Source organism: Lipotes vexillifer, unplaced genomic scaffold, assembly GCF_000442215.2.
Source record: "Lipotes vexillifer unplaced genomic scaffold, Lipotes_vexillifer_v1.1 scaffold1440, whole genome shotgun sequence".
In the NCBI taxonomy this organism is placed as follows: Eukaryota; Metazoa; Chordata; class Mammalia; order Artiodactyla; family Lipotidae; genus Lipotes; species Lipotes vexillifer.
The window spans coordinates 637,387-649,041 of NW_006793946.1; the positions used below are offsets into that span (position 1 = coordinate 637,387).

General features: G+C 35.3%; 1 protein-coding gene across 1 annotated transcript in view; it reads right to left on the reverse strand.

The window, feature by feature from the left end:
• The window catches only part of GALNT13 (polypeptide N-acetylgalactosaminyltransferase 13), a 223,947-nt gene that overhangs the window by 156,814 nt on the left and 55,478 nt on the right, over positions 1–11,655 (reverse strand). The window lies entirely within an intron of this gene.

An 11,655-nucleotide genomic window follows, 5' to 3' on the forward strand; every position in this document is an offset into this window, starting at 1 on the left:
AGAGGAGAAAAAATACTTTAAAAATGCATAAATGCTACAACAAGGGAAGTACAGGGAGCCATTGGATTTCCTGGGGGGAAATTATACCAAACTTTATACATGAATGATGAATGCAGATGGATGATGATGGTACTTTATGCAGATGTAGCAGCATTCATTAGCTCATCAAATACTGTTTTAGACATAGGCAAAAACCTAAAAGCAGGAGGGAGCGTGTTGAGCTTTGGATCTGAATATAGTTCTACATGGTTGCTATGTGGGCTGCTAGGGTTGAAAGTATAGGGTGAAAGACTGGTAAGCTGGACAAGTACCAGATCACACAGAGCCTTGTTGGCCATGTTCTAGACTTCTGACTTTGTGTTAAGAGGTCCTTAGGTAAATGAGAGATCAAAATTTAGGGAGGTCCTCCAGCAGCACTGTAAGGGTGAGTGAAGGGAGGGCAAGCTTTGAGGCAGGGAGAGCCAGCAGGACAGTTAGGAGGTTATCAGGATGCAGGATGAGTGTGAGAATGAGGATAACTGATAAATTTGAGAGAACTTAGCAGGTAGAATAGAAAGAACTTGAGTATTCATTTGACTTCGAAGTTTGTGAGTGAGAAGGAGGAAACTAGGAAAGTGTAAGCAAGTTCATATAAGTATCCCCTTTAATTGCTGTCTGTGTGTTCCTCACATACTATGCACTTAATATTATTTTCCACTTAAACTAATTAACTGTGATGATGTAGACAGTTCACTCTTTAAAGGCAAAGACAATGTCTTTTCTGTGTTTGTATCCCTTTGCCTGGCACAGTGCAAATCAAGAACTTAATAATTCTCATCAAATGAAGACAGAAGCAAGGTAGTATCATTATTATAAAAATACAAAGAAATACCCATGTAATACTAATAATCATACCAACAATAAAAATTGACCAGTAGAGGGCAGACAGCAGAAGCAAGAAGAACTACAATCCTGCAGCCCGTGGAACAAAAACCACATTCACAGAAAGATGGACAAGATGAAAAGGCAGAGGGCTATGTACCAGATGAAGGAACAAGATAAAACTCCAGAAAAACAGCTAAATGAAGTGGAGATAGGCAACCTTCCAGAAAAAGAATTCAGAATAATGATAGTGAAGATGACCCAGGACCTCGGAAAAAGAATGGAGGCAAAGACGGAGAAGATGCAAGAAATGTCTAACAAAGACCTAGAAGAATTAAGGAACAAACAAACAGAGATGAACAATACAATAACTGAAATGAAAACTTCACTAGAAGGAATCAATAGCAGAATAACTGAGGCAGAAGAACGAATAAGTGACCTGGAAGACAGAATGGTGGAATTCACTGCTGCAGAAGAGACTAAAGAAAAAAGAATGAAAAGAAATGAAGACAGCCTAAGAGACCTCTGGGACAATATTACATGCAAGAACATTCGCATTACAGGGGTCCCAGAAGGAGAAGAAAGAGAGAAAGGACCAGAGAAAATATTTGAAGAGATTATAGTCGAAAATTTCCCTAACATGGGAAAGGAAATAGCCACCCAAGTCCAGGAAGTGCAGCGAGTCCCATAGAGGAGAAACCCAAGGAGAAATACGACAAGACACATAGTAATCAAATTGGCAAAAATTAAAGACAAAGAAAAATTATTGAAAGCAGCAAGGGAAAAACGAAAAATAACATACAAGGGAACTCCCATAAGGTTAACAGCTGATTTCTCAGCAGAAAATCTATAAACCAGAAGGAAATGGCATGATATACATAAAGTGCTGAAAGGGAAGAACTTACAACCAAGATTACTCTACCTGACAAGGATCTCATTCAGATTCAATGGAGAAATCAAAAGCTTTACAGACAAGCAAAGCTAAGAGAATTCAGCACCACCAAACCAGCTCTACAACAAATGCTAAAGGAACTTCTCTAAGTGGGAAACAAAGAGAAGAAAACGACCTACAAAAACAAACCGAAAACAATTAAGAAAATGGTCATAGGAACATACATATCGATAATTACCTTAAATGTGAATGGATTAAATGCTCCAACCAAAAGACACAGGACTGCTGAATGGATACAAAACAGGACCCATATATATGCTGTCTACAAGAGACCTACTTCAGACCTAGGGACACATACAGACTGAAAGTGAGGGGATGGAAAAAGATATTCCATCCATGCAAATGGAAATCAAAACAAAGCTGGAGTAGCAATACTCATATCAGATAAAGTAGACTTTAAAATAAAGAATGTTACAAGAGACAAGGAAGGACACTACATAATGATCAAGGGATCAATCCAAGAAAATATAACATAAATATATATGCACCCAACATAGGAGCACCTCAATACATAAGGCAACTGCTAACAGCTATAAAAGAGGAAATCGACAGTAACACAATACTACTGGGGGACATTAACACCTCAATTACACCAATGGACAGATCACCCAAAATGAAAATAAATAAGGAAACACAAGCTTTAAATGACACAATAGACCAGATAGATTTAATTGATATTCATAGGACATTCCATCAAAAAACAGCAGATTACACTTCTCAAGTGCGCATGGAACATTCTCCAGGATAGATCACATCTTGGGTCACAAATCAAGCCTCGGTAAATTTAAGAAAATTGAAATCATAGCAAGCATCTTTTCTGACCACAATGCTATGAGATTAGAAATGAATTACAGAGAAAAAACCATAAAAAACACAAACACATGGTGGCTAAACAATACATTACTAAACAACCAAGAGATCACTGAAGAAATCAAAGAGGAAATAAAAAAATACAGAGAGACAAATGACAATGAAAACACGACGATCCAAACCTATGGGATGCAGCAAAAGCAGTTCTAAGAGGGAAGTTTATAGCTATACAAGCCTACCTCAAGAAACAAGAAAAATCTCAAGTAAACAATCTAACCTTACACCTAAAGGAACTAGAGAAAGAAGAACAAACAAAACGCAAAGTTAGCAGAAGGAAAGAAATCATAAAGATCAGAGCAGAAATAAATGAAAGACAAACAAAGAAAACAATAGCAAAGATCAATAAAACTAAAAGCTGGTTCTTTGAGAAGATAAAAATAATTGATAAACCATTAGCCAGACTCATCAAGAGGGAGAGGACTCAAATCAATAAAATTAGAAATGAAAAAGGAGAAGTTACAACAGACATCTCAGAAATACAAAGCATCCTAAGAGACTACTACAAACACTTGTATGCCAATAAAATGGACACTGTGGAAGAAATGGACAAATTCTTAGAAAGGTATAACCTTTCAAGACTGAAGCAGGCAGAAACAGAAAATATGAACAGACCAATCACAAGCACTGAAATTGAAACAGTGATTAAAATTCTTCCAAGAGGGCTTCCTTGGTGGAGCAGTGGTTGAGAGTCCGCCTGCCAATGCAGGGGACACGGGTTCGTGCCCCGGAAAGGGAGGATCCCACATGCCACGAAGCAGCTGGGCCCATGATCCATGGCCGCTGGGCCTGTGCTCCGCAGCGGGAGAGGCCATAGCAGTGAGCATTAACACACACACACACACACACACAAAATCTTCCAACAAACAAAATTCCAGGACCAGATGGCTTCACAGGTAAATTCTATCAAACACTGAGAGAAGAGCTAACACCCATCCTTCTCAAACTCTTCCAAAAACTGCAGATGAAGGAACACTCCCAAATTCATTCTATGTGGCCATGATCACCCTGATACCAAAATCAGACAAAGATACTACAAAAAAGGAAAATTACAGACCAATAATACTGATGAATATAGATGCAAAAATCCTCAACAAAATACCAGCAAACAGAATCCAACAGCACATTAAAAGGATCATACACCATGACCAAATGGGATTTATCCCAGGGATGCAAGGATTCTTCAATATAGGAAAATCAATCACTGTGATAGACCATATTAACAAATTGAAGAATAAAAACCATATGATCATCTCAATAGATGCCGAAAAAGCTTTTGACAAAATGCAACACCACTTATGATAAACACTCTCCAGAAAGTGGGCATAGAGGGAACCTACCTCAACATAATAAAGGCCATATATGACAAACCCACAGCAAACATTATTCTCAATGGTGAAAAACTGAAGGCATTTCCTCTAAGATCAGGAATGAGACAAGTATGTCCACTCTCACCACTATTATTAACATAGTTTTGGAAGTCCTAGCCACAGCAATCAGAGAAGTAAAAGAAATAAAAGGAATACAAATTGGAAAAGAAGAAGCAAAACTGTCACTGTTTGCAGATGACATGATACTATACATAGGGAATCCTAAAAATGCCACCAGAAAACTACTAGAGCTAATCAATGAATTTGGTAAAGTTGCAGGATACAAAATTAATGCATAGAAATCTCTTGCATTCCTATACACTAATGATGAAAAATCTGAAAGAGAAATTATGAAAACACTCCCATTTAACACTGTAACAAAAAGAATAAAACACATAGGAATAAGCCTACCTAAGGAGACAAAAGACCTGTATGCAGAAAACTATAAGACAGTGATGAAAGAAATTAAAGGTGATACCAACAGATGGAGAGATATACCATGTTCCTGGATTGGAAGAATCAATATTGTGAAAATGACTATACTCCACAAAGCAATCTACATTTTCAATGCAACCCCTATCAAATTACCAGTGGCATTTTTTATGGAACTAGAACAAATTATGTTAAAATTTGTATGGAGACACAAAAGACCCCGAATAGCCAAAGCAGCCTTGAGGGAAAAAAACAGAGCTGGAGGAATCAGACTCCCTGACTTCAGACTATACTACAAAACTACAGTAATCAAGATAATATGGTACTGGCACAAAAACAGAAACATAGATCAATGGAACAAGATAGCAAGCCCAGAGATAAAGCCATGCAGCTATGGTAAACTAATCTATGAGAAAGGAGGCAAAGATATACAATGGAGAAACGACAGTCTCTTCAATAAGTGGTGCTGGGAAAACTGGACAGCTACATGTAAAACAATGAAATTAGAACACTCCCTAACACCATACACAAAAATAAACTCAAAATGGATTACAGACCTAAATGTAAGACTGGTCACTATGAAACTCTTAGAAGAAAACATAGGAAGAACACACTTTGACATAAATCACAGCACCATCTTTTTTGATCCAACTCCTAGAGTAATGGAAATAAAAACAAAAATAAACAAAGGGAACCTAATGAAACTTCAAAGATTTTGCACAGCAAATGAAACCATAAACAAGATGAAAAGACAACCCTCAGAATGGGAAAAAATATTTGCAAATGAATCAACAGACAAAGGATTAATCTCCAAAATATATAAACAGCTCATGCAGCTCAATATTAAAGAAACAAACAACCCAATCCAAAAATGGGCAGAAGACCTGAATAGACATTTCTCCAAAGAAGACATACAGATGGCCAAGAAGCATATGAAAAGCTGCTCAACATCACTAATGATTAGAGAAATGAAAATCAAAACTACAATGAGGTATCACCTCACACCAGTTAGAGTGGGCATCATCAGAAAATCTACAAACAACAAATGCTGGAGAGGGTGTGGAGAAAAGGGAACCCTCTTGCACTGTTGGTGGGAATGTAAATTGATACAGCCACTATGGAGAACAGTATGGAGGTTCCTTAAAAAACTAAAAATAGAATTACCATATGACCCAGCAATCCCACTACTGGGCATATACCCAGAGAAAACCATAATTCAAAAAGACACATGCACCCCAATGTTCAACTATTTACAATAGCCAGGTCATGCAAGCAACCTAAATGCCCATTGACAGATGAATAGATAAAGAAGTTGTGGTACATATATACAATGGAATATTACTCAACCATAAAAAGGAACGAAATTGGGTCATTTGTTGAGACGTGGATGGACCTAGAGACTGTCATACAGAGTGAAGTAAGTCAGAAAGAGAAAAACAAATATCATATATTAACGCATGTATGTGGAACCTAGAAAAATGGTACAGATGAACCGGTTTGCAGGGCAGAAATTGAGACACAGATGTAGAGAACAAATGTATGGACACCAAGGGGGGAAAACCCGGTGGGGTGGGGATGGTGGTGTGCTGAACTGGGCGACTGGGATTGACATGTATACACTGATGTGCATAAAATTGATGACTAATAAGAACCTGCAGTATAAACAAACAAACAAACAAACAAAAACAACTAAACTTTCTTTGGGTTATTTGTATGGAAATATGTTAATATAAATGTTTCAGACATTAAATGACATTTCTAAAAATCTTATATGTTCTGGTACAATGTTATAAGTCATAATTCCAGTTATTACTTTAAAATGTATATCTCAGAAATAACTAAATTTCCTTGTCAAATGCATTATTATGAACTTTCATCAAATCTTTAACCATGGTCATTTTTAAGTCTTCTGTCATTTACAGACAGTTCTGGGTGTACTCTGATGCTTTTGCAAAAATGTTCCTATAAAAGGGTTTCATCTTCAAGGAATTCATGGAAAATACTCTGACAAGTACAGGTTTCTGGTAACTGACTACACTGCTGAACTGAATGAACAAGCATTTTCAGAACTCTAATGGAAAACTGATGAATTCATAAAAGTGCTAACAAAAGATCAAGATGAAAAAAAATTAGTTACATGGGACTGAGTGAACTGATCAGGATGATTATAATTTTTGTGACTTTCTGTTTGAATAAAAAAATAAAAATCCCACAAGGACTCAGAGGCAAAAAGTATACAAATCAATTTTCACTGCAAAGTAAAGGAGCTGTTACAGTGGAGGAGTACTGGACTGAATGTCAATATTATGACATAGTGTGAGTGTGTTTCGTGTTTGGTAATTGCAATCATTGCTGCTTTTGTTGTGGTCATCCATTTACAATGCTTGGTGTCAGTTTATTTATCTCTTGTAAAAATAAAATACAGTGTGTGTGTGTGGAAAAAAAAGAACAAATTAGACTTATGAACATACTCTCAGAACAGAACTTGTTTCTATGTAGGGGACTTACTGTAGATCTTAATTTCTTCATTCGTAAATAAATTACTATTTTAATAAAAAAAAAAAAATTGACCAGTGATCGACTACAGCAAGGAAAAGCTGTTGTCTGTCCACTACAACAATATTGAGTGTAGGTGTCATCATGAACTTCAACATTTAGCTTTTCAAGGGAATCACACAGGTATATGAATTGTGTTATTACAATATAGCATATCAAAATGATTTAGAATTTCCTCCTCATAATATCATATTCGCTCAGCGATACCATGGTTGATACTGCTAAAAAAGCATTTATTAAGTAATAAAAATCCAAAATTCATAGGTACAAACATACTTTACTTTCAGAAGTGCCACACTCTTTTCAGATGAATTCATGTTAACTCAACCAAAACCTGATATCCCTGGATTATTAAAAAGAAATATATCTACATGCTTCACATTTTGCTGGAAACATCAAAACCTGGGCTTATGAAATCAGCCTGGAACCACATTTTTATGACTCATAAAAGAAATTAGGCCCTAAACGCAAAGGGCTGGTTATTAAATATTGTATCTTTAAAAAAATCAGCGTGTTGAAAAACATTTATATTTTGTAGATACAAATTTCAAGAGATAGAAATGAATAAAGCCCTTAAACTTTAATAATGATCCGAAGATGCTATTAACAAAGACTACCTTTGATGAGCTGAGTTTTCGAAAGCATTTTTGAAAGGTTAGCAATTGAGAGTTAACCTTCAAAATAAGTTCAAGGATCCTTCTTTAAATGCTTACTTGGAATACAGATCAAAATACTACAATAATGTCAAGGAAAATAAGCTGTTTTCCCAGTTACATATAAATACCTTTAAAGGTATGTTTGGGGAATCTTTACCATTTTATCTTCAATTTGTGCTCAAAACAAGCGCACAGCTGTCCATTAAGAAAAGGAAAAAGAACAACCGGAGGTTATGAAAGGACAGCTGCATCTAATCACCATGTCAATTGACACACTGTTAGAAATCTACCTCCGCAAAGAAAGAAAATCAATATTTATAGAACAGCCAGCATTTCAAATATATGGTTAGTGCTGTGACTACACTCTATTTTAAAATTCTTAAGCTTTTTAACCTGTGACCAATAGGAAAAAAACGTTGCCATTTATAATGGGGTGTTCTGTGCAGAGTGGTTTCTGCTTACATCACATCATTTCAAAGGACTTGCTAAGACAATCAGGTTGGCTCAAGCTGAAACAGCCCAATTACTAGTTAAAAACTGCCTCAGGCTTTAAGAGCCTACAGGGCATTAAAAATCGTGATGCTATAGTATTTGCATCCTTAAAAATAGAGCCGGAAAGCAAGCTAAACAAATGTTGAAAATGAATTCTTCAACACTATTTCAAAGTATTTCTATTCTTTATTCATATACCCATTTAGGAGACATAATTAGACACTGCAACTCTATGAGTATTGCCAATGGCTAATGGGCATAGGGCAAGACAATTAGGACATAGAGTAAATATTTTGAAAAAAATCAGATAAAAGTAATTCACACATGTAGTTATTTATGTGACTCCTTTTAACTTTAAATTAATGGGGGTCATGAGAAAAATACAAATCAACATGTGTAAAAGTATCTTAAGTTTATGAGCTCTTGTATTATGCTGCTCTATTAGAAAATGTCATTGTCCTTCTAAATTGTCCCTATTAGACTTTTATATTAGTCCTGGAAAGTAAGATTATATGACTATGTGTGCCAGTGATTACGGTGGAATCATAGAACCCAAAGCACACGGGTAAGCCAATGGAACCTTCTTTTCTGATGGCAGACTCAGAGGAATGACAGTGCAGACATATGAAGAATACCTTTCACCTCTCTTTTATCAGTGGGTCCTTTCTCAGGTTGGATTAGAGAAGTGGGACAAAGGGTTCCCATTTGCTGCAATTCTTATGAAGAGATTCCCTGGTATAGAGGAGATATCCATGGAGAATTCAGTAGAAAAGAAGAAACAAAAGTGGCTCCCTTCAAAAATTCACTCATTCATTTAGTCATTCACTTATTCTTCTAATTATTCAACACATATTTTCTTTCAAGGACTGCAAAGTGACAGGAAAGTTGCTAAGCATGGTAAATACAAGTCTCTGAACTACTTTGGCAATAGATATAGGTAATAAAAATAAAACAATATAGTACATAGCAATGATGGATTGGCCATGGTATCGAAACTGCAGGAAATACACCTTTGAGAGAGAAAGAATACCCAGTTAGTTCAAGACAGAACTGAAGCACCCCTGAAACCAAAAAATAAAGTAGGTAGGAGCATATTGGAAGGAAGCAAAATTGTTGTCAAAATTCAATCATAAAGACTCAGTACTTAAAGATCACATTTCGAACAACTGCATAAGTGGAGAATAAGATGTAGTACTAGAAGCCCTGGTATAAAAAAAAATGGGAGTCTCCTTAAAAAACACCTTGGGCAAATGAACAGATACATGGAGGTGCTTCTAGAAAGAACTGTAACATTTTCCTCAGGTGGATTATTATGGAGGTTCTGGAGACTTAAACAAAACTCAATATAAACCATTTTAGAGTTTTTTGTAAACGTGTGTGTTTGTGTGTGTGTTTATGTATACTATAGAAAAAGATATAATTCTAAGCATAAATGTGCAAGCATGTGTCCCTCCCATCTCCCCCATACCAACTTCTCTTCTTACAAACTTAGATGAAAAACAGAAACCCAACAATTTTAGATGATAGCGAAGAAATCCATGATTTTGATTTTAAGAGTAACAGAAACTGCCAGTAATGACAAAAATAGTTATCCACTCAACAAAGGCTTGCCATCATACAAATGACAGACTCCTGACTTCCCCAATACAACCTACTTTACCTGATTTTTGGATGATTTGAAACCTGCCTAGGGCTAGCATTGTTTATAGGTATCCAATTCTAGTTTCCAGTTTACTTCCCTCCTTCCCTTTCCACTGAGAAGCAATTTATTGTTTCACATTTTTGGTTTTCCCTCTTTGCCCACACACAGCAGGCAGGTTCCACACTCAGCGATGCTGTCTCTGAGACATCCAGAAGCATAAATGCCCCTTAGGAAATTCCCAGATACTTTCAGCATATTCCCTAAATGTCCTTTTACTGCTTTCCAAAGTAATTTCTGGCCTTAAATGAGCCCATTTTATAAGAATAATAAACTTCCAAATGATATTTATTGTAATGTAGAAACTACATTTTCCAGAATATACAAACAGTGCCTCTTGAGTAGCAAGTCATTAGTTCCAGATAGCAGGCATTCTTTTTCATCCTTTAAACTCTAAAGCTTGCCATTTCATTACATTTTGAGAAATGGTTCTACCACTTATCTGCCTTTTTCACTCAATGGGAAATTATACAAAAGACTAACACCTGACTTTTTACAAATAATATTCATCACGAGTAAATAGAATACCTATGGTCACAATTATTCTCAATTGCTTACATTCCCAAATGTACGCTGTATATAATCACACATAACACATTTCTTTCTTGCATTAGTTCATTCTTTACATTTGAGCTTATATATTTCTACAAGTAATGATTTGAATTCAAAAAGTATCATCAAAAGAAAATGAAAAGGTTATATAACATCTGGACTGGGTTTCTATTGTAAAGAGAAATACATCTATATGCGAAATAGTGTTCCTGGCAATAGCTTCTTGACATAGAGGAGGGTTAAAAATGTGTGGAAAAAATCCATCTCCTAATCACACATTTACACATGCATTGCCCCAATTTTTCTTTTCTGTGGAGTAATGTTGGATCTTAATAAGAAAGTTCATACTGCTCATCCCCTTTTTCATCTATAAAAGAAGGATGTTCACAGCCTCATATATACTTTCAGAACCAGAGCATGTCAATTAGAACCCACACTGACTTTTCTAAACCTGTGATAGATGATAATGTAGAAAAGAGGATGTGGGCATGGATTTTTGTTGTTGTTCTTACAGGTTACATAATAATGGCATTGATGACGGTAAGGCCTATCATAAACTATCAAAAATAGAACATTACAAATTATTTTATAAATACAGCTGAATTCTTGTTATATTAATTTATGCTTTGGTTTCTGTCTGGACTTTGAGATCTTGAAGATAAACCTGTGTCTCCCTCTTATTTGTATCTTCTCATATGTCTCTTTTTTTCCTTAAAAAATGTAATATCTCAGAGGTTTTTTTAAATAATTAATATGGCTGTTGGAGAAATCCTAGAAAATTTTAAAGAATGCAATAACTCATAATGATGCCATCCAGTAATGGGATTTTCTCACAATGATTTATTTTCTCTTTTTTAATGACGTTTGAAATATTCTTTTAATTTTTTAATTATTTATTTTCTTTTAAAATTTGTTTTTAATGAATTTTGAAAAATAATTGCTTTATAAAGAAAATTTATAAAATATAGAAAAGTATAAGGAAAATAATGAAATTACTCATAATCTCACTACCCAGCGATAGCCTAAATTTACTTCTATTTCCATATCTATCCTTCTCTGTAACTAAAGTAGGATAATATTTTATTGTCCCATATTATGCTTTTTCACATATTTATCGATGAGTAATTTACTGTCATTTAATATTCTTTAAAAATAAAATTTTTTATATCTGCATAGTTTTCCATCTTGTTTCTGTAGGAAATCATTTCATCTTTCCCT